The 23,575-nt window shown below is 45.5% G+C and overlaps 1 long non-coding RNA gene across 1 annotated transcript; it reads right to left on the reverse strand.

The window, feature by feature from the left end:
* Window positions 1-405: 405 nt before the first annotated feature.
* LOC132250631 (uncharacterized) lies at window positions 406-23,152 on the reverse strand. The gene is made up of 4 exons (XR_009462225.1): window positions 23,088-23,152; window positions 5,419-5,521; window positions 3,949-4,185; window positions 406-1,535 (listed from the first exon to the last, which is right to left on the reverse strand). It is a non-coding gene; the product is annotated as an uncharacterized LOC132250631 (long non-coding RNA).
* Window positions 23,153-23,575: the final 423 nt, after the last annotated feature.

Below are 23,575 nucleotides of genomic sequence, written 5' to 3' on the forward strand. Positions count from 1 at the left end.
CCTCCATCTGGGTGAGATGATGGTCCTGCCCCTCCGCATTGGGTACCCTGCCTACCTGGTCATACCCTGGCTCATGTGGCCCAACACCAATCAGCTCGACCCCCACCAGGCACATTTCAACAGGTGCCTGGGCTGGATGTGTGCACAGGTGGAGTGTGTCTTTGGTAACCTGAAGGGATGCTGGTGCACCCTTACTACTTGTCTTGAGGTCACAAAGGCCAACATCTCGTGGGTAAATATCACAGCCTGTGTGCTACATAACATCTGCGAGGCCTGGGGGGAGCTCTTCCATGAGACATGGGCAGAGGAGGTGCAGAGGGTGGAGGATGCCTGGCAGTAGGCATGCCAGCTGTGATGGTAGCAATAGTGATGGTCCCCCCACACACATACACATCACGGCCCTGGGAGAGCCAAACACCCAGCAGTAGGGGCCAGAGCACCATGTGAGAGAAGCAATGGCAGATTACCTCCTCCTGCACCCCACACTGTAGGGCACCTGGCCGGCCCACCATGCACCCACAACACAGTGCTTGCTTCAGTCAGTTTTCAGCAAAAGTCTTTATTTCCCTCCACAAACATAGACCCCATCCCACTCTCCCTCCCCAAACACAGGCCCCACCACCAACCACCAATAAAGTATCTCTTTCCCCATACATTATTTACATTGGGATCTGTGTGCCTGCCTGAAGTGTGGGACAGTGCGGGGAGGCACCTATGAAGTAGATCCTGGGGACAGGCACCCAGCACCCTGGCCTCTGGCCACCCCACTGTGGGTGCAGGTGCCCTGGCAAGGCCAGTGGGTTGGGAACTCACCTGAGGGTGAGGGTGGCTTTTGCTCTGCCTGCAGTGCTGGCTTCCGCTTCTCCATCATGGGGCCAGGGCTAGTAGGGTCCACATGTGGTGCTGGCTCTGCTGCAGGCAGCTCCTGCTGAAGGGCTGCATGGCACTTGGGTGAGTGGCAGGGAAGGCCCAGGAAGGGGGGCTGGCTGCCAGGGGACCCAGCACAAGTGAAGGACCAGGGGGCCCTGGCCACTGCAGGTGCCACTGCACCTAAATCCAAGCCCACTGGGGGGCTTGCTGTAGGTGGCTCCCAGGGGGAAGATGGAGCAAGGATCAGGGCCAAAGGCAGGGCAGTGTGTGGCATGAAAGTGACTACCAGGGCCAAGATGGTATCCAGTATGCAGTAGTCCTCCTTTGTGACCTCCACTGCTCAGGCCACCATGGTGGCCTCCTGCTCCAGCACCTTCTCTTGAGGATAGTAATGTGCCTTTCTTCAAGGACCAGAAGCACCCAGAACACCCAGTCCTCATGGTCCCTATCCCAGTCATGCATGAGGTCCTTAGCACACCAGGCCCATGAGTCCATTAGCCAGTCCTCTGCCTTGGTTAACCAGCTGGTCCAGCAGCAGGGTCTAGTCTTTCTTCTACCACTCTTAGAAGCAGTACAGTCAAAGGGCACTAATGGAGGGTGGCAGCATCCCTGAAGGCACATCCCAGTGGTGGCTGGTGCCTCTCCCCTGTGTGCAGCTTCTGGACCTGCAGTCAGGAGAGAGAGGCTCTTTGTGAGAGTTTGCAACATTTTTGAAATGACATGCACTATACCAGGGGGCTGTGTGCCACTCAGCCTCAGATTGGGAGGTGTGCACAAAGGTGCCCAGGGACCATGATAAGTTGGCTAGGCAGGCCCTGCCACAGGTGGCTACTGCCCGAGCCCTCCATCCCCACTCCCTTCATGGGGGCAGCAGGCCTGCTTGGTGCTTGTCACAGGCAGCCTGCCATCCTGATACCTCTACCCAGGCCTGGCCAGCACTGGCTCCTGGCAGCAGCTGCAAGAGCTGCTCCCAAGCCACTCCCTGACTTATCCTCCTGGAGGCAAGGTAGTTTGCTCCCATGGCATCAGGCCTATTCCATCCAGGCTCAGGAGGTGAGTACTTCCCACCCTGCTGGGACACAGAGCTGGTGATGCCCCCACCCTCTCCCCAGTGGGCCTCTCTGGATAGGTGGCCCAAGACAAGGCCCCCACTGCATGTGGCCTGTGCCACAAGCATGCCTCTGCTGAGACTCCTCCAGGAACACTACAGCAAGCTGTTTAAGCATAACGAGGGGTGCCCAACTTTGCTGCTGGTGATCACCAGGGATCCAGGTTTTCCATTTCCCACAGAAAAATGGAGTAAACTGCAGTTTTTAGTTTTTACCAGATGCAAACACGGATTTCCCATTTTACCAGAGAAACCCACAGATTTTGCAATGAGCTCCCTGCAGGCTGGTAGAGTTCCAGCCTGCAGGAAGCTGGGAGAGAGTGTGGGGGAAGGTGGGAAGACAGGGGGTGCTACATTCATGTACATGCACATGACCCCGGGCAGCCTGCAAAGCAGCTCCAACAGGTAAATGATGGGGAAGAGAGGGATTGAGGCCCCTGGAGGGAGGGACCGAGGGAGCTGGGCAGGGCTGTGGCTGCTGCACAGCTGGGTGGTGCTTGGGGTCTGGGGCCACGGTGCGTGGTTGCAGGGCCCCAGTGGGGAGCAGGATGGGGTGGCAGGTGGCTCAGAAGGGATGGCTCCTCGCCACCACGAACACTCCCAGGGGAGCAAAGGGAACCCGCACCCACCAGATCTTTACATGGGACAGGTGCAGACTGTGGACTTGAGCTTCCCTCCCCTGGGGCCCCTGCAGCCCAGTGGGAATGACCCAGTATGGCAAGGAACAGAGGGGCCACGTGGGGATCTCCTCCCTACTGGGAGCTCTGTGCTGCCCAGGTGATGTACTTCCTGTGCATGCCACTGCTTTGAGGGGTGCAACCCTGTGCTGTTGTCCTCACTGCAGCCCCATATGCAGGGGGTGCATTGCCAAGACAGTGCAGAGCTTGCAGTGGCAAGCAGCTTCTTCACATGGCTCCGCTTTTCCTTGCTGTGTCGGGTCGCACCCTCTGGGCTGAGGAGGCCCTGGGGGAGGGCAGCAGGGCAGGAGGGAAGAAGGGAGCTGCACGGAGAAGCTGATCACCACTGCTCACTCCATACTGTCGTGGCAATGTGCCTCCTGCGTGCAGGGGCAATGAGGGCAGTAGAGGATTGCATGCCTCAAAGCAGTGGCACACACAGGAGGCGTGTCAGCAGGGCAGTGCAGAGCTCACAGCAGCAAGGAGATCCCTGCACAGTCCTGCTCTTCCCTGACATTTTGGGTCATGCCTGCTGGGCTACAGAGACCCCAGGGGAGGGAAGCAGGCTGGGAGCGTGAGCTACCAGCCTGCACCTGCCCTGCATACAGATCTGGGAGGCATGGGTCCCCCCTGACTCCCAGGAGTGTATGCAATGGCAAGGAGCCCTGCCCAAGCCCACAGCAGGGAGGAGTGAGGGCAGGGGGCTGTGGACCCAAGTCCATAGCCCTAGCGGCTGGGGGCCCCCTCTGGCAGGGCTGGGGGAGCAAGGGCTGTGGGTGGGGGCCAAGTGGCACCAGCAAGGTTGTGGAGGCTGTGGGGGGTGGGGAGTGAAAGGCCTGAGCAGGGCTTGGGGGCTGTGGGGGGCCTTTAATTTTAATGCCAGATTTTGGGAGGTTTCTTAGAGAATTTGTGGTTTTTTTATCAGAGAATTTGCGATTTTTTTATCAGAGAAAACCAGATCCCTGGTGATCACCATGGTGCCCTAGGTGCATCTGAGAACCTGGAATGGGACCCTGACCTTCAACAACACCCCTGGCAAGCCCGTGCTTCCCTGCAATGTGCACCACCACCTGGAAGGGTTCCTCTACCTATGGTATGAGTACCTGACCCCCCTGGCTGAGGAAATCAGCACTGCCATCAGCAAATTTATCTGCATGTGACAGGCCTCTGGCTGCCTAGTTGGGAGGGTACTGGCTGGTCAATAAAGTTCTGCACTGCCTTCCCCACCCCTGCATGCTGTGGAGGAGGCCTCTGGGGGGTTGTCCCTGGTCCTGCTTCCTCTACAGGGCTTACCAGATTGGTGTAGCAGGCATCCCCAGCAGCCTGTCTGTCCCTGCAGGCATTGACGTGATGCAGCTATCACCACTGTCCTGGGGTGCAAGGGCACGCTGTCTGGCTGGCTAGGCAATGGCCCTCTCCAGGGAGGAGCTGGAGCTTGTCACAGTAACTGATGCCATCCCTGTATTGTCCTCATGAGTGGGGCTGCGCACCCAGAGCTGGCATGGCAGTCGCTGGCCCAGGCTCACAGATCTGCTGGACAAGGCAGGGGATGTGGAACATGCCAGGATCTATGCCTGGTACCCTAAGAGGCACTCCCCCATATACTGATTGTCACTGCTAGGCCACTGGGGAGTGAGGATGTGGTCTGGCTGCCACATAAATGGCAAGGTCCTGTGGGCAGTCCTGGAGGGGCAGTTGTGGTTGGTGACCTGGACGCACTGTGCCTGCAGGGCTTTGACCTCTATGCATCATTGCCACACTGACTGCTGGTGCCTGTGATCTTACATGCAGCCCACCCAGGCCTCATAGATATAAGTGTTGGAGCACCTACCTCAGGCAACCTGGCTCTGCACCTCAGCATCACCCAACAGTGCAAATAAATCTGTTGTCTTTCCCTGGGACCAATTGGAGCCCCGGGACACTGTGTGGTGTTGGGAAGGATGCCATTATTGCTCCTTAGATGGCCCTTGGGAGCTCCGGCTGAGAGTCCAGGTGCTTCCAGACCTCCACAGGTGCCCGCAGTACAAGGTCATGGTGTGTGGGTAGCAGGCAGGTGGTGAGGCTGGTTCTGGGGGCCACCGCTGGGATCCATGGGCCTCCGGCAGCCAGCACGGGACCACTACTTCAAGACCCAATGGCCACAGGCAGGCAGTAGGTGGCACAGGAGCTGGAGTCAGGCCAGGGCTTTAAGGTGAGGCTGGGGTAGACAAAGATATGTCCCACCCCCAGGGCTGGAGAAAATCTGAGACCCATGGCTCTGAGGCAATCCTGAGGGTGGCCCCCTAGGGTGGGGCTGACCAGGAGCAAATTTGTGCAGAAAAGCATCTTGTGTAGATGCACCCAGTGTGCATCCTTGCAAGCCAGAGCCCCCTTTGTTCCCTCCTGCCATACATGTATATTGGGCATAGGACTGCAAGGCATCCTAGGGACAAGTGGAGGGCTCCATTCTACTTAATCCACTCATTCCTGCCCCACTCACAGATACACGCTTGCTCTGGGCAGCACTACCCTACCTGGCTCTTTGGCCAGTCAGGAGCAGTGTAGGGCTGCCACTGCTGAAGCAAAGACTCCTAGGGATAGGGCATGGGGGAGGATCCCAGCACCCCATCATAGGAGATACCTGGGGCACATGCCCCCTTGCCCCACCCTAGTTCTGCTACTGCTGAAGAATAAAGCTATGTGACAATTCGTCATTGGAAGTAATATGTCCCAGATGTTCAACAAGATCACTTTTAACTTTCATTGTTCTTAATCAGCTCTCACCTCATTGTTCTTCATCAAAATCAGTCAGCTTGTTCTTAACTCTGAGCAGACTCTCTCTGCTATCTGTAAGGTGCTCCTGGTTATCATTTTTAATTGTAAAAATCTGCAAACAAATTATACTTTCCATAGTAACAAATGTTTCAGTAACTTGGTTAGGCTTTACATAACTGTAAAAAGATTAGCTAACTGGGGAAGGTATTTTTGTTAATCAGAAAACAAAATCTTGTTTCCTTTCTTGGAAAGGTAGCCTTTTGCATGCCAGACAAGATGCAAAATGCAAACTCAGACAAGCCTGGGAAAGCGTGGTTCCAATTCAAATTGTATCAGCATGGCAGACGCATGAATGAGATGGCACGGAGTGCCCAAGGGTATACGAGGTCAGCTTATACATAATTAATTTGTTAATCTTCCATGCCATTTCACTGAAAAGTGTTATTTGCTTAAATGCATTCAAAAGAATAACTGGCAACCTTTTGTGGTATGCTTTTTGTGTGTGCTGTGTGCATCATACAGATGGATACTACTATATACAATGAGCTAAGTCCTTTAAGTTCTCTTTGGGCCCCGAAAAATATATTAATTACTTATAGGCAGACAAGGTTCCTTGGGTGAATTTGATATCTTTTATTAGACCAACCCAAATGGTTGGAGAATAGTTATTATAGTTATAGGAAGTTTCTACCTCTCACACAATGATCAGTATCCAGAAGGGTAAAAATACAGACCACAGTATACAAGAAACCCACAGACCAACACACATATCTGCACAAAACCAGCAATCACCCGAAACACACCAAAAAAGCTGTGATATACAGCCAAGCCCTCAGATACCACCGCATCTGTACTGAAGAGAACACCCGGGATTGCCACCTCACCAATCTTAAAAAGGCTTTCACCCAGCAAGGACACTCCTCCAGAGAGGTAAATCGCACGTTTGAAAGAGCCACCTGGATACCACGTGAAGAACTGCTGCAGTACAGAAGAAAAACACCCACAAATTGCACACCGCTGGTTATGACGTATCACCCATCCCTTGAACCTGTACAGAAAATCCTCAAAAAATTGCAACCCATATTAGAAAAAGACCCTATTCTTAAAAAAAAAATCTTCCCAGAGCCACCCATCCTAGCCTTCAGACAAGCACCAAACCTCGCCAACCTCATAACCAGAAGCAAACTTCCTCAAGCCCAGAACACACCAAAAGGATCCAGACCGTGACATGACAAGAAATGCAAAACCTGCCCCCACATCTCCACCACCTCCACTATTACTACACCCCACAACAGAGCCATCAGCATCCCAGGATCTTACAGCTGCACCTCCAGGAATGTAATATACCTCATCCAATGCACCAAGTGCCCTGATGGAAGATATGTAGGAGAGACCAGACAACAACTGCGCACCAGAATGAACGCACACTGGAAATCCATCAAAGACAGAAACACCCAATTACCGGTGGGGGCACATTTCTCACAGGAGGGCCACTCTCTCTCCAATCTCTCAGTCCTGATCCTCAAGGGAAATTTACACAACACTTCCCAGAGACCAGCCTATGAGCTCCATCTCATCAACCTCCTGGATACTAGAGATCAGGGACTAAACACAGACATTGGATTTTTGATACATTACAATCTGCCTGGCAACTGACTCCCCAGCCCAGCCCAGCCCCTGGCTTCTTTACTTTTCATTCCATCCAGGAAGAGCACGCAGCAACTGCTGCAGCATCCTTAGCCTGACGAAGGGTTTTTGAACCCGAAAGCTTGCTTAATAACTATTCTCCAACCATTTGGGTTGGTCTAATAAAAGATATCAAATTCACCCAAGGAACCTTGTCTGCCTATATCCTTAGACCAACACGACTACAACCTAAACCCCTGCATTAATTACTTATGAAATTAGTTTACTTTGCTGTATTTTAGCTAATGGCACATTTCTGATCGCTTAGACTTGTCAATAGCAAGAAGCAATTTTTTGTTTAACAAAAAATATCAGAAATTACTTTCCAGAAAAAAAGTGTGGGGCCCTTTATGTATAAATGTTTATTACAGCCATGTTTTTAATATTTTTTTTTTTTTTTTATATATAGGGATGAGTCCAAAATCCAATAAAAATCAATGGAAGCCTTTCTATTGATTTAAAAGAATATTAGATCTTAAACTATGCCTTGTCTAAGATAAAGTTTGAATAGTGACTATAATCAGTCTCCATTTGATTCCTGCTCCACCCAAACTTTAAAATCAACCACCTAGAAGTGGCAGCAGCATTTCTAGTCAGGCAGTGCTGAGGCAGTCAATTGACTTCATGGCTCATTATAATCTACCTGATCTTTTCTAAACTCTCCACTCCAAATGTATTAATGACCCTCTCTTCTTTTAATGATCGGATGTTCCACCAATCAAACTATCCTTTGTTCTTCCATTCTGCTGTCTGTTAGCTGCTCCTGGTGATGAAGCTTTTATTTCATAGCCATGTAGATTGTTTTTTAACTCATTCCAATTAAGACTGAAGCAAAAACAAATAACTTAACTGAATAATACATTCCTAGGCCCCTAACATATCAGTAAAGCTTCTAGTTTATCTTTAACTGGAGAAAATGTGTGTTTTATATGTGATGATACACCTCACCATCTGCACTCCCCTATAGCTGTCTATCATTCATTGGGCACCCCAGGTCCTTTTCTGCAGAGCTGCTGCTTAGCCAGTCAATCCCTAGCCTATGCCAGTGCATGGTTGTTTCATCCTAAATGCAGGACTTTGCACTTGCCCTTACTTTGCACTTATTGTAAAACTCAATAAGGACATCTCTTTCGGTCCAATCCTCCAATTTATCTAGATATCTCTGAACCCTAGCCCTACCCTCCAGTGTATTCCTCCTAGCTTGGTGTCATTTGCAAACTAGATGATGTCACCCCATCAAACTCAACTTTATCCCATCTTCCAGATCATTGATGAACATATTGAACAAAACCAGCCCCAGGACTAGATGATCCAGCCAGTTTTTGATACACCTTACAATCCATTAATCCAACCCATACTTCCTTAGGTTGCCTATGAGAATGACAATGTCCTTCATTCCGTAGACAAACAGCAATGGACAATATAACATCTCATCTGAGAAATTAAATCATACATAAAAAAAAAGCATTCAGGTTTTGCATAAAATATTCATCTTTAGTTAGTGAGATTAGGCTGATAGATTAATGAGATACTGAACTAAATGGAAGATTTTAAAATGGTGTCATAGACTGTAAATTAAATTACTTAGTTATAGTGCATCACTGTTAGAACAGTGTGGCAGGAAGTTCACCTAGATGACCTCTCAAGGTCCCTTCCAGCCCTACTTCTCTATGATTCTAAGAAGAAGCACACAGGCTCAAAACTAAATCAATAGATTTGGGATGATGAAAGAATTAACCTACAGGGTATTTCGGTAGACATAGTACCAAAATGTCTAGACCATTTTCATAATCATATATCAAGTCATGGAATATCCCTACAGAACTTTTGCTGTAGATTTTAGCATTCCTTATCCAGGGTGGCTAGAAGTTGGGTATTTTAAAATGCAAATATACACAATAATCAAAACTGGAATGTATTTTTTATAATAGATTTAAGATGACAAAAGGCTTAGTTATGGGTCTACTCAAATCAAAGTTTTTGAACTGAAGCAAAAGTGGCTTAATTTTACAAAGGAAAGTTTTGTAACCATTTTGTGATAATAGGAGTTGCATTTGTTTATGAAAAGCAAAGCAAAGCAGCCTCTTCATGACAGTGAATTTAGCTATGTATTTTAAAAATGTCAAGTCATTTACTTGGCTCCTGAAAGATAGTTATAATATGGGAAAATTTCTGTATATGTTGCAAATGGTGTAAGTGATATATTTAACTAAAATAACACTCCAGCTCAGATAGCTCTTCACATGCCTGTAATAACAAAGGGTACTACTTGCTACCAATACATAAAGCATGGCATGAATGTTGCCTGAGTGATTACATTTCATGCAGTCAGCAAGTGCAGGCAAAGTCACTGAGAAATTTGTGAGATCTTCAGGTCACTCTTGAACACAAAGAAATATCTAGTGTGATGTGTCAGCACTGACTTTGCTAGTGGTGTTGACATTGACTTACATTAACATTTCATTGGCACTGATTTAATCTGAGTTAAGGTAACATTCAGTCATTACTAATTCCTTTACACTGCACACTTGATACAGCTCTAGCCAGGCGAGGACCAAATCAAAAAAAGTCAAACAAACAAACAGCAAATAACCCAAGTAAAAATCTAAAGTATGTGCTTAGTACTCAGTGAGTTTTTTTTTTTTAAATGAAAACTGCATTTTTTAATAAGCTTATTGGCATAATGCTCTGTGTGTATCCAGAGTATAAGCTTTAAGTATTTTAATTAAAATCTTTATCATTTTTTGTCATGGAATGTAGCATTTTTAATCTTCCCTATAATTACTATAAGGCACATTGAGGCAGTTTGAATTGCTTGTGTACACTTCTTTATGTATGTGGTCTGTAACAAAGTCTCTGTGAAGCTTATCCGCATGTCTCCATGGTTATGCATGATCAGGTAGTTAGGAACTGAATCCCTCATCTGCATATCTATGTTCCTATGCATGGTCAATGTACTGGGAATTCTTTGTACTTGTTTTACCTACATTAATTCATTTTAACTACATTTTAGCAGTTTGAATGTAAGGGGTCAGGTGAGTTGGGTTTTGTGTTCACTGACTTTCCCCTCCAAAACTTTAAAGTTTATAAGGGTATTAATGCTGTAAGAAGAAAATTAGGTAAAGGTTGCACTCACAATGACTTGTGTGGAGATCTAAGGTAGACAGACCTTCAGCTCAGGTGTACGAAAAGGAAGTTTTAAGGAAACTCTTTCAAAGACCTTTCCCTAAGATGGATTTACAATTTGCTATCAAGCCTAACAGAGATACTAGTGATATATAAATCCCTAAAATAGGTTTGGGTTGAAGTCTGTTACCTGTTTGTTTCTAAAAAAATTGAAAAAAATCTCTGGAGTACCTATAATGGGCCAGGGCGAGGCCTATTATAAAACTTTTAAAATCTAAAATGCACTGGAATCCTTGAGTTTGTCTGAAACATCAGAGCTGGGTTGAAGCATTGCAGTAGCAGTGAAGAACAAAAGCAGCATTCTTCAATCATGGCAAAGAGCAGGGACAGTAGCAGTGGTGGAGCCACATCCCCTCAGTGATGGTGAGGAGCCACAGCAGCAGTGCAATGCCACTCCATTGGTTGCAAGAAGTGGCAGTAATGAAACAGTGTCCCACAGTGGCACCAAGGAATGGTAGCAATTGCGGTGGTGGAGCAGGATCCCCCAATGATGGTGAAGTGATGGAAAATTTGGAATTTGCAGGTAAATTGATCCCATTAGCTACCAAATGCACCCTGCATTGAACTAGGAGAAATCTTGACCATATTGACTGTGGCAGCCTGTTAGCAGTTGCTTGTAGTGGGCTATTGACAGTTTAGGTTTCCCCTGAGATCTTGTCCCATTTTGCCCCCCATAATAAATCCTGTTATAATATTGCATGAAACTGGGAAAGTTTGTTCACATTGGGATGCTCAGGTATCATTTATTTTCCCAGGTTTCTGGCTGAGAACAAGCCAAAGGTGAAAAATTGTGTAAAACTTCTAAATTGAACTCACCTCTTGTTAACTGCTATCCAGTGCCTGGCAGAGGGCACTTGTATAGGTCACATAGTTTTTACCAACTTTATCTCTATATGTACATCACTTCCCTCTAAAGTATGAGTTTTAGACTTTGAGTTGCCTTTCACCAATTTAGAAAATTATTCCAAACTGTTAAAAGACAGCATGTGACATAAGCAGATGCATTGTTGCCAGAGTCTCAGGAAAACAGCTTTGAATGGCTCAGGGTGGGTAAAAGAAAAAGAACTAGCTCAGGAGGACATCAGGCATGATGTACACATAGGCACACTTTCTGCCTACATTTCTTCAAGCTCTGTTCCAAAATGCAAACTGGAGAAATGTGGCATCACATGATACTATGCAAGAGAGACCTGAAATAAGACTTAAAATAAATAAATAAATAACGTGTTCAATAGGAGAGAGAGACTTCAGTGCAGAAAGTCCATTCAGAAAACAAAGGTTGGAAGAAAGGGGAAATATCCCTTGGATATTAGAGGACTTTGGATATGGCTCTCCCTTCTTAATACTGTGGTACTTCCCTTTCAGTGCTGTTAATATTTCTGTTCATGACTTCCAGGCCTATTCAAAGGGCTTACATGGTATTTAAGAAATATGTAGCACCTCTACAGAGGACCAATTTTCATCTGAAAAATGTGTCTAAGACGAGTGAGGAAATGTTAGTCTGAAGCTAGTGTTAGCCATGTTCATCTGAAGTCAGGCAGAAGGCAGACCAGGGTGGCACCATAAAGAATAACTTGTTCAGAAAGATATACACTTTTATAGGCTTCATAGACATTAGGGCTGGAAGGGACCTCGGAAGATCATGGAGTCCAGCCCCCTGCCCCAGGGGCAGGAAGTCAGCTGGGGTCATAGGATCCCAGCAAGATAAAATATCCAGGTTTCTCTTGAAGGCGTTCAAAGCAGGTGCTTGAACCACCTCCAGCGGCAGGCTATTCCAGACCTTGGAGGCTCGAACAGTAAAGAAGTCCTTCCTTACGTCCAGCCTGAAATGATCTTGCAGGAGTTTATAATCATTCAACCCTCTCATCCCTTGGGGCACTCTGGTGAACAAACGTTCCCCCCAGATCCTGGTAAACACCCCTTTTAAAAACTTATAGGTGGCCATCAAATCACCCCTGAGCCTGCACTTTTCCAGGCTGAAGAGTCCCATTGCTCTCAGCCTCTCATCATAAGGTCTGCTTTCCTGACCTCTGAACACATGTGGCTCTCCTCTGGACTCCCTCAAGCTTCTCCACATCCTTTTTGAATTGGGGAGCCCAAAACTGGATGCAGTACTCCAGCTGCGGCCTCACCAAGGCCAAGTACAACAGGAGAACGACGTCTTGGGATTTGCTTGAGAAGCATCAATGGATGCAAGCCAGAGTTTTGCTCACTTTACTAGCTGTGGCATCACATTGAAGGCTCATGTTCATCTTGTGGTCAAGCATGACCACCAAGTCCCTCTCGTCCGTAGTGCTAGTCAACGTAGCACTGCCGAGCCTATAGACATGCTGCAGGCTTTTCCTCTCACAGTGGAGAACCTTGCATTTTTCAATATTAAACACCATCAGGTTCTCATCCACCCATTTCCTGAGTTTGTCAAGGTCAGACTGGATTACCCCCATGTCCTCAGCTGTGGATGCTTTACCCCAAAGTTTGGTATCATCAGTGAACTTGGCCAATCCGCTTCTGACTCCAATGTTCACATCATTAATGAAGAGGCTGAACAAAATAGGTCCAAGGACAGAGCCTTGAGGGACCCCGCTGGTCACAGGGCACCGTGACGATCGACTTCCATCAACCACCACCCTCTGGGTCTGACCACAGAGCCAAATCCCCAGCCAGCAAATCATGGTGGGCCCGAAGCCACAGTTGGCCAGTTTTGCCAAAAGGTGATCATGGGATACCAGATAGAAGGCTTTTTTAAAAGTCAAGATATGACATCAATCTCTTTCCCCTTGTCCAGGTGATAGGTCACCTGGTCATAAAAGGAAATGAGATTGGTCAAGCACGACCTACCTGCAACAAATCTGTGCTGGCTATACCTCAGGGTGTTGCCGTCTGCCATTCCATTAAGAATGGCCTCTTTGATAATCTTTTCTAAAGACCCCCGGGATAGAAGTCAGGCTTATGGGCCTGTAGTTTGCCAGATCTGCTTTCCTCCCTTTCTTGAAGATAGGCACCACATTAGCCTTCTTCCAATCATTGGGCACTTCTCCAGAGCGCCAGGAGCTCTCAAAGATCCATGCCAGGGGCTGAGCTATGATGCAGGCCAGCTCCTTGAGTACTCTGGGGTGTAAATTGTCAGGGCCAGCGCACTTGAAGGTGTCCAGCCTCTCAAGGTGTTCCTTCACGAGGTTAGCATTGATGGAAGGCAAGGAACCACCCTCACTTAGGCGTCCCTGTCCCATAATGGGCAGGGGCATCCCATGGGACTTGTGGAAGACTGACGCAAAGTACCCATTTAGTAAATTGGCTTTTTCCTGGGTGTCAGTCATCAGTTCTCCCTTCAGGTTTAGCAGGGGTCCAATGTTGCCCTTGCTTTTCCTCCGGCTCCCCACATCTAAACAAGGACTTTTTATTGTCCTTGATACTTGTAGCCAGTTGGAGTTCCATTGCAGCCTTGGCTTTCCTGGTTTGCTCCCTGCAGGTCCTAACCAGTGCAATATATTCCTCCTTGGAGGTGTATCCCATAATACATCCTTTGTAGGTCTGTCTTTTTAGACAGAGGAGGACTGCTAGTTCCTTGTTGAGCCAAGGGGGCTGCTGTGCCCTCTTTCTGCCTTCCCCGCTCCCCAAGATGCAATAGCCTTAGCTTGTGCATCTAGGATTGTTCCCTTGAGGAGCAACCACTCTTCCTGGACTCCCCTCCCCTTGGGGTCATGGTCCCTTAGGGCCTCACTGACAAGTCTCCTGAGCTTGTCAAAGTCAGCACTTCTGAAGTCGAGAACCTCTGTACTGCTGACTGACTTGACAGTTTTCAGCAGATGGTGAAGGTGATCAGCTCATGGTCGCTGTCACCCAGCTTCCCTTCGATCGTTAGGTCACTGATTAGGTTGTCCCCAGTTGCCAGTACCAGGTCGAGCAGCACTTTGCCTCTTGTTGGCCTGTAGACTTCTTGAGCCACATAGAGCTCATCCACACACGTGAGGAAGCTTTGCGACCATTCAGATTTGGCCAAGCCTTCTTCTCACAAGATGTCCAGGTACTTCAAGTCTCCCATGACAACCATGGACAGGGAGCACACGGTCTCAGCCAATTCCCTGGTGAACTCCTAGTCAATCTCTTGATTCTGGGAGGAAGGTCAGTAGTAGACTCCCAGCATTGTAACCCCTGTGCCATGTTCCCCACCGATTTTAACCCAGAGGGTCTCTAGTCGTCCACCCTGGGTGCCTATGTCAGCTTGTAGGGATGTGTAGCTCTCCTTGACATAGAGAGCTACACCTCCGCCCCTTTTGTCCACTTCATCCCTCCTGTACAGGGTATAGCTGTCTATAGCCGTGGTCCAGTGATGGGTAGAGTCCCATCAGGTCTGTTATCCCTATGACATCATAATTGTTTGCATTAAGCAGGAGGACAAGTTCCTCCTGTTTATTCGCCAAGCTCCTGGCATTGGTCTACAGGCATGCAAGTGTCCCCTTGGGGCCCCTTGCCTTGCCTGCAACTTGCTCTAGGGCTGGGGCAGGGGTAAACTCCCTTAAGTGCCTTGGCCTGCTGGCTTTGCAAGGGTTGCTCAGCAGACCAGCAGCGTTGGTAGTCCCCTCCCATCCCCCAGCGGGCTTAGTTTAAAGCCCAGTGGAGCAGGTCAGCTAGTCTGGCTGAGAAGAGTCTCCTCCCCAGTGGAGAGAGGTGGAAGCCGTCCCTTCTCACTGCCTCTCTCACCAAAGAGTGGACTGTGGTCATGAAAGCCAAAGCCTTCCCAATGACACCAGCACCGCAGTCTTTGGTTAGCTACCTCAATCCTCCTCTCCCTCCTCAGCCCACAGCCCAAAACCAGAAGGATCGAGGAAAACACCACCTGCGTCCCCAACTCCTTAGGCCCCACTCCCAAATCCCTGTAGCACCTCATGACCCGGCTGGGAGGGTTCCGATCCAGGTCATTGGTGCCCACATGGATAAGAAGCATAGGGTAGTGGTCAGTGGGCTGGATGAGTTTAGGGATCCTCTCCGCAATGTCTCGGATATGGGCTTCTGGGAAGCAGCAGACTTCCCAGGCTTTCATCTACAGCCTTCTTTATCAGATGCCATACATTCAGCAGTTAATAGGAGTTCATGGCATCTATTGAAGTAGGCTGTAGCCCACAAAAGCTTATGCCTTTCTAAACAAGGTAGTCTTTAAGGTACCACCCTGCCCTGCTTTCTGTGTAGACTAACAAGTTTTCTTACATCTCATATGCTGGGGTGGAATGATTATTATAAGAGAGAGTTTTATATTGAAGTGATTCTCAACCTTTTTTAACTTGAGGAACCCCACCATAACTTCTCAATTTAGTGGCACCCAATTTCAAAAAACTAACTTATATATTATGGTACTTATTTACTTGCAGAGAGTCCAGGTAGGGATAAGCCTGAGGGTGCTTATTTCCTCATACCTTGCATCACCCTTTTAAAGATCTCACAGCACTCCAGGGTGACATGGCACCTTAGCTGAGAGTCATTGGCATAAGGTTTAAAACTAATATAACATAACAAAACAGAGAAGTATTTATACATATTGGACATTTCATAAAACCAAAGTGTGTGTTATGGATCAGAAAATTAGTCATAAAATGTTACATATTCAAAGCAGACTGTAACCCTTGCCTGTCTTCATTCAGTTTGTGTGCTTTTCACAGGCATACGTTTAACTAATGTTTTACCATCTTGCTCCCTCACCTGTAATTAACCTCCCAAAGAAACAATTTATTTGGGGCAAAAAGTGTAGTAGTGTAGCAGAACCCCCAGTTTTCTTCTTTTTTTTTTTTTGCATTTATTTTAAAATTCATTCCCTCCCCTTCCCCAACCATTTCTGACTTTCTCTCCCTCTCTATTCCCTATAAATAAGTCTAAGTGAGCTCAGACTTAGGATAAGCTTTAAACATTTTTATTTTGGTAGCAAGTTTTTGGTTTTGGAAATCCATCATTTTATATTGTATTATTATTAGGTTTGTATTGATTTTTACTCTTGTATATTGTATTATCATCATTTTCGTATTGATTTTTATTTTTTCATATGGATATTGTACGGTTTAGGCCTGTGTTTGAAAGTGAACCAAAGTCATGTCAAGTTTCTTTTTTTTTTTTTTTTTTTTTTTTTGAATGTCAAGCCTCCATCTTCTGTCCTCTGCCTGGGCATCCCATGTTGCAACTGTATGAGTCACATACCCCTCCCATGTAAATTGGTTCCCCAATGAATAAGAATGATTGGGAATGTTTGAAATACAATGGTAGCAGGCCTCTACTGAATTGCCTGTAATGACTGGGTCATCACCTCGCATTGATTCACACAGGAACCATGAACCTCACCCAGAAACAGAGACAAGACCAGCATTTGAAAGACAAAGGACCCTGCAAAACTAGCAACTCTCACCATTAGACACCTGAAACTGCACATCCCTGCATGAAGCACACATGTTCAGTACTCCAGGGGCTGACCATGCCTGGGCATGCCTCCTATCACCAGGGTCACACAAGTTCTGCCCCTATAAAAAGTGGCAGTGAAGACACACTCAGTGGGAACACCATTTCCATCTGGACCAGCACCATGCCACAAACAGGGAACCTCCTCCTACAATTTGGACTCTCTTTCTCTCTCTTTCTTTCTCCTCCTAGACTTAAGTGGACTTCAGCCTCTGCACAAAGCCTCTCTAACCCCTGCTGCCATTGTGTGAGTGGGTGGGTGCAAGGGAACCAATTTGGCATTGTGACACCGTCTCCCCTGTGCAATAAAACCACTATCATTTGCAACCCCGGAGTTGGGCCATGTTTTACTGAATCCCAGTCCCTTCCCCATCTTAAATTCCAGCCTCATTCTCTCTCTCTCAGCTCCAGTTCCCACCCTCTCTGCTAGTTTTCCGATCTCCTCCCAATTCCATCTCCCCTTTTCTGCTACCTCTCAGCCTCTCCTTGCTTTCCTGCTGTCCTTGCTGTCTGCTGCTTTTCCTGCGATTTTCTGCTGTCCGTCTCTCTGTTTTCAGGCTTCCCCTGCACCTTCTGTAATCTTCCCCCCACCTCCCCTCCTGCAGCTTCCCAGCTCCTATTAGCTGTCTTGCAATATTCTCCAGCTTCCATCACCTACTGCCACTCCCAGCAACTTCTCTAGCTGCCCTGGAGCCATCCTCTAGCTCCCCACACCCAGAGCCTCTCTTTAACACCCACACTTTCCCTTAGTCCCATTTTCCCTGTCCCCAACTACCTTTTCTGCTCCCCCGTAGCTCTGGCTCCAGTCCCAAACTCTGTGCCGGCATGCTTCCCTGTTCTGCAGGCTTTGGGCATTGTCTTTTAATTGTTTAAGATCAATTAACCTAAAGTCACCCCCAAGCCTCAGTTCTTCAGCCCAGGCCCCTATAGTCTACCGGATCTAATCCCAGTCCTGGTAACTTTAACTCCCTACACTTCTACTTTCTTACCTTAACCTTTCCCCAGGTATCCCAAGTACACCAAGCACATACATACATATGCATCACAACACCCAACTTAGGAACTCACCTGTGTGTATGTGTAGGTGGGTGGTTTGTGTGTGAATTAGTAAATACACATATATAGATATCATTGTGTGTGGGCGGGGGGGTATATGGATTAGTAATCCACATATGTGTATTGGATGTGCAGGTGATGGTAACTGGTAGCTAATTCTGTCTAAATTTGGTGTGTGTAGTGTGTATGGGCTTAAACTGGTGATAGGTGTGCATGAGCCTAGACTGGTTATTCTGAACATGTGTGTATCTGAGTTGCTAGTGTGACAGTGAGTGTGAGTGTATATATATGGCATTGCGTGCATGATAAACTAATTAGTGATCTGTGTCTAACTTTTGGGGTGTATAGTGTATGTGCTTGAATTGGTGATAAGTATGCATGGTCCTAGGCTGGTTTGGATGTGTATGTGCCTCAGCTGGTAGTGTGTGTGTGTATGCAACTAATTGATTTGTGTGTATTTTGTATATGTGCAGTTGTGTCACAGCCTCCTGTCTAACAGCACAATATTGAGATCCTGAGAGTTGGCCTGACCCCTTGCCAGGGCAGCAGTAGTATGATATCTTAGATATATGTTGGCAGGCCTGGTTAGTGAAGGATGAGGTAGAGTAGGTGACATGATATAAATGTCCTGGTTCCTACACATCCAAGGGACTGCTTCCTCCCTTTTTCCTCAACCTCCGACTAGTACTATCTGTGCACCAAGTTTGCTTGTCCAAAGGACATCCAGGCCCACCAGAGTCCAAGCTGGGTCATTTTTCAGAAGCAGTGTAGGACCTTTTGATTTGGACCAGCTTTTAGCAGGGGGGTGTTAAATTTGGATATTCTTTGGGGAACTGTTTTATGATGGTTTTACTATTTTATCCATTTTTATGATTTTATTGCTGTAAGCTGCCCTGAGCTTTTTTGAAGAGTATAGCATACAGATCAAATAAATAAGAAAAGAGACTTAAGAAGAAGAGGACATGGCCCACATTACAGTAGTTATAGCAAAGTTATCAGTCCCAGTCCCACCAGTTACACACAGAGTTGCTTAAATTACTGACATTCCTCCACATAAATGATAATAGCCATACAATTTGTTGACCCATAATCAATTTTCAAAAAGTATGGATGACTTTCTTGATAGCTCCTCTTATATCACAGGATTGTAAAAACAGTATTTGATGATGATATAATCTAGAAATTTTTAACTCTTGGCCATTTGCTTGCTGATGACTAAACTCCTGGGGTATAACAGAATAAAACTGCAACTTATTTCCTATCTTTATGGCCATATAAATCCTTGACTTGTGAGCTGTAATTCATGCTCACAAAAGGGCAGTAGAAACCTTATTCAATTGCCCTTTTTATTACACTACACAAAAAGTAAGTTCCTGTAATGTCAGCATTCACCTCATTAGCCTTGAATTAGATTGTAGGGGATTAGACAACTATTAAAGTAGTGTTGTTTATGATGAGATTGAGTACTATTTCTTCCAAACAGACTCGTCATGACCTTTCCTACACTAGGGGGTTTTTTTTCTATTCAAATTTCCAACACCTGCTATATTTGTTCAGCTCTGTCTACAGAGATGAACCACAACAGAAATAATGGGAAATGTCAACGGCAAAAAGCAGACTGCAGTAGACTTCTTCCTACTACCAAAAGACATCTTGTGGTTGAAGAGTATTTCTTCTTTTCATCTAATAATAATTGTCAAATATTAATGAATACATGCTCACTGAGCATTTTCCTCAACATTCTGGATAAATGCCTTTTCCTGTCTAATATCATTAGGTTCTAGGAATACTTCAAGGCATAGAAGTTGAGAAAGGACAAGTGTCTGGAATAATGTATTTGTATATAATTTGGAATTGATATACATCCCTTGCTCATTCAAATCCTTATTTTTTCAACTTTACACCCAAGACATTCTTCACAGCTCTTATTTAGCTATGATACCTTGATAGACCTCCTAAGATATTGCACTTCCTTTAAAATTGAGGAATTACAAATAGCTATTGATTCACTCTTCTCAGGATAACATAATATCCCAGTTTATGAAGTCATGCACTCCAGAGATGTCATGTCTTTCAAGCAAAAGTCTAATTTTCAAGTTACTCATACTTTTATTAAAATCCTTTAAACAGAAACTCCTTTTGAAAAAGAGGAGTAATGTCACGTATAAATTACATAGTTCCTCTACTTTATTTTATGAAGTGTATATTCCAGAATACAAACTAATAATATATGAAAGGAGATTATAAAATTTGATTGATAATCATTTGTTTTTATACACTTTGATTTGTGTCAGATGTGTAACAGTGCCATGTGACATTTTTATTAAGGTACTAGAACAATATAAATATTACGCACATTAAATGAATTAAAAATTGGTTACTTGATGGGTCCCAAAATGTTTGATGGAAAGAGGGGTAATATCATTAAATCACCGCATTTCTAGTGGCATTGTGTAGGAATTAAGTATTGGCCTTATGATCTTTTATTTAAGGTTATTAAAAAAAAGATTAAAAATAAAAAGTCATGTATGATAAAGTTTGCAGGCAAGTCAAAGATTGGAAGTGGGCGATTTAACAAAAAGAACAAGCTAGATTACCAGTTAGCTGGACACAAGCAAACAATTAGTATTTTCACACAGCCAATCACAAGGCCCCATGTCAGAGAATAGGAGGAGAATAACCTACTGTTTAAAACAGTGACTGCAAAATACACCAGGTTTATGGTAAATAACCATCTGAATATAAGGCCCAAAACGAGGAACTTTCATTTGGGAATAGTTTATGTACTTGTTGCTAGTTCAATTACTTCTGGAATATTGTGTCTTATTCTAGTGCCTACAATGTATAAAAGATGTTGATAAACTGAAGATCGTTCACAGAAGAACAAAGAGAATTATTGAAGTGTTGAAATACTTCACAGGCTTATCAAAAAAAAAAAACCAAAAACAAAAACGCAAAGAGATGCTTAAAGAGTTATTTGGTCACAATCTATAAGTACCTGCAGGGGAAACAAAACTTTCCTAAATAATTCTTCAGACTAGCAGAAAAAAGTATAACAAAACCCAATAGCAGAACATTTAAATGATACAAATTAAAGTTATAAAGTCTAAAATACATTAATCTAAACAGCTACCACCTCTAATATATATTCATTAAATTAGGTGCCTTCAGCTTCTAGCCTAGTTTCACATCCTAAGTACTAAAAGAAAACGACACACTGTAGTGATTCCAACATTTATAATACATTATGCAAAGGAAAAATGTCAAATATAATGTTTATGTTCTCCGGTACAAAAAGAAACATGCCTTTTTCACCTAGTCTATACTTCTTACATCTCTATTTAAGGGAGGCAGAAAAGGAAGGAGAAATATAAAAATCTTTATAAGGGAAGAAAATAAAATGATTCACTCCATTTCGTTAATCTGACCTAAAACTGCTTTCAGAGATAAAGATCTCACAGAAACAAAGAAAGAAAAAGGAAAAACCAAGTTAAGCACAGAATCCTAAGTGTTAAATAGTTATAACACAACACTATGAATTTGCAATTGACTTCAGTGAAACTAGAGTTTTCACATGTTTAAACCATGGAAGCATACACAAAATCAAATGGGCACATCCTCCTTTAACAGATTATGTCTATGGAATAGAGACTAGGGGTGTGCAAAGCAGGCCCTATTCAATTCAGATTCAGCTCAAATTCGGGACACTGATTCAATTCGTTGATTTGGATTAGTGGCCCTGATTTGATTTGGCCAAATTCAAATCTAAAGATTCAGTGCTGATTCAGAGAATCAGCGATTTGGACATAGACACAGCTTTAAATGTTTTTTCTACATACCTTGAGGTACCAGAGCAGCTTTTGAATTCTGCAATGCTGGGGCAGATGGAGCATCCCACAGGAGTGTGGGAGGTCCCACACATGCTTGGCAGCGAATCCAGAAGTGGACTAGAAGTACTTCTAGTCCACTTCCAGGTCCGCTGGGGAGCGCGCTGGGGACCCCCCCCCCCCATGCTCCCATGGGGCATTCTATGAGCCCTACCATACCAGTATTCACGAGCCACCCACTACCTAGAGGTATGTAGAAAAAACGTTTAAAGCTGTATCTATGTCTGAATCACCAAATTGATTCGGAGGGTTCCAATTCGATTTAGAGAGATTAAAGGGTCCTCCAATTCAGTTAGGATTCAGAGATTCAGCCATTGAATCTGGCCAAATCTCCACTGAATCAAATCAGGAACCAAAGCTTTGCACAGCCCTAATAGAGACCTTTCACACAAGCTTACCAAAATTAAATTCAATTTGTTACACACGATTCTTTACAAAAATTCACAGAGGAATTGAATCATATTTATGAAACTTGATTGGTTTAAAGAGTTTGGTGTAATTTGGAAAGAGTTCTTAAATTTTTGATTAATTACTATTCCTTCTACATATCTCATTTTCTTCTATCCTTGCCTCCTCCTTTTTCTTCTTCTACCCTTTATTACTTATTGTTTGAGACAGACATGTATGTACTTCAGGTTAAAATATATAGTGGAGTTATATATCTATACATGTAGATATATGATTGTCACGGAATGGGATCCCCAAGGATGGCCATGATACCCCTAGGGCTCCTTGACCGTGCCAATCCTGCCCAATGGGCACCCTCTCTCCACCTGCCACATCTTGTTAGTGATTATTATGAATAGGGAGGCTGCTCTCAAGTTTGTTGGGCATGGTCCTGATGGACCCCACTGAATCCTGTGGGTTCTCAGACCCCTTTTGGGTCCCACTCCAAAATGGATGCCTCTTGAGACACCCTCAGCCTTATGGGCTAGATGCATGGCTCCAAACTGTCCCTTTACCATGCCCCAAGCCTCACAGATGGCATTCACTCATTATCCCTCCAAGGCCTTAAATTAGCTTGGCCTTCAGTCATCACTGGGCTCTCTGCAGCCCTGTCTGTCTGTCTCTCTCTCTCTCTCAGCGCCCCCTGGCACTGGGGTCCACACACTCCCATTGTCACTGCACCCACACTGGCACTGGGGTCTGTTCCCCACAAATCCTGCACCCACACTGGAACTGGGGTCCCCATACTGTAGTGAACCCCTGATGAGACCTCCTCCTTCCCCAATAGCCTCAGCCCAATCCTCCAGTGTTATAAGGCAGCAACCAAAATATAAGCCGCTGAGCTATAACATAACACTGAAAGTTCAGGGTGTGCTCTGCCCTTTTAAAAGAGTCAAATTCTTTCCTGGCACTAAGTGCCTAGTAGTCAAGGGTACCTGGTGAGCTCCTGGATCCCCATTAGCCCTAAATACAGCATACCAGGCAACTGCAGTATCTCTAGGCAATTCCTCCCTGGAAGCTCCTTCCCCTTCAGCTACTAGCAGAGAACTGACTCTCTAGTCCCAGCCCTGGGGTTTATATGGGCCTAGGGCCCTGCCTATTCTGGTCAGCTGACCGGCTGCAGGTGCAGGCTAATTTTCTCCTTAGGCCTGCTGCTACAGTAACCTGAACCTGTGGGGTTCCTGCCTGACTGCTAGGGCTCTCTCCCTAGGCAATTTTAACCCTTAAAGGAGAAGGCACCTTCGTGCCCTGCAACAATGATTTTCTGATGTTTGTGTTGCATTTAAGAAATCAATACAAATAATAAATAAAATATATATTTAACTGCTACTATCCAAGGACTATGTTAAAATACTATCTGGCAAAGGAGAGGATTGTGAGGCTAGAAACCAATTAATCAAAACTGGTATACTCTTGAAATTAGGCCTCCTTTGTAAACAAAAAATGTGAGAGAGCAGCTCTCCAAA

The sequence above is a fragment of the Alligator mississippiensis genome, chromosome 5 (genome assembly GCF_030867095.1).
Source record: "Alligator mississippiensis isolate rAllMis1 chromosome 5, rAllMis1, whole genome shotgun sequence".
Taxonomy (NCBI): domain Eukaryota; kingdom Metazoa; phylum Chordata; order Crocodylia; family Alligatoridae; genus Alligator; species Alligator mississippiensis.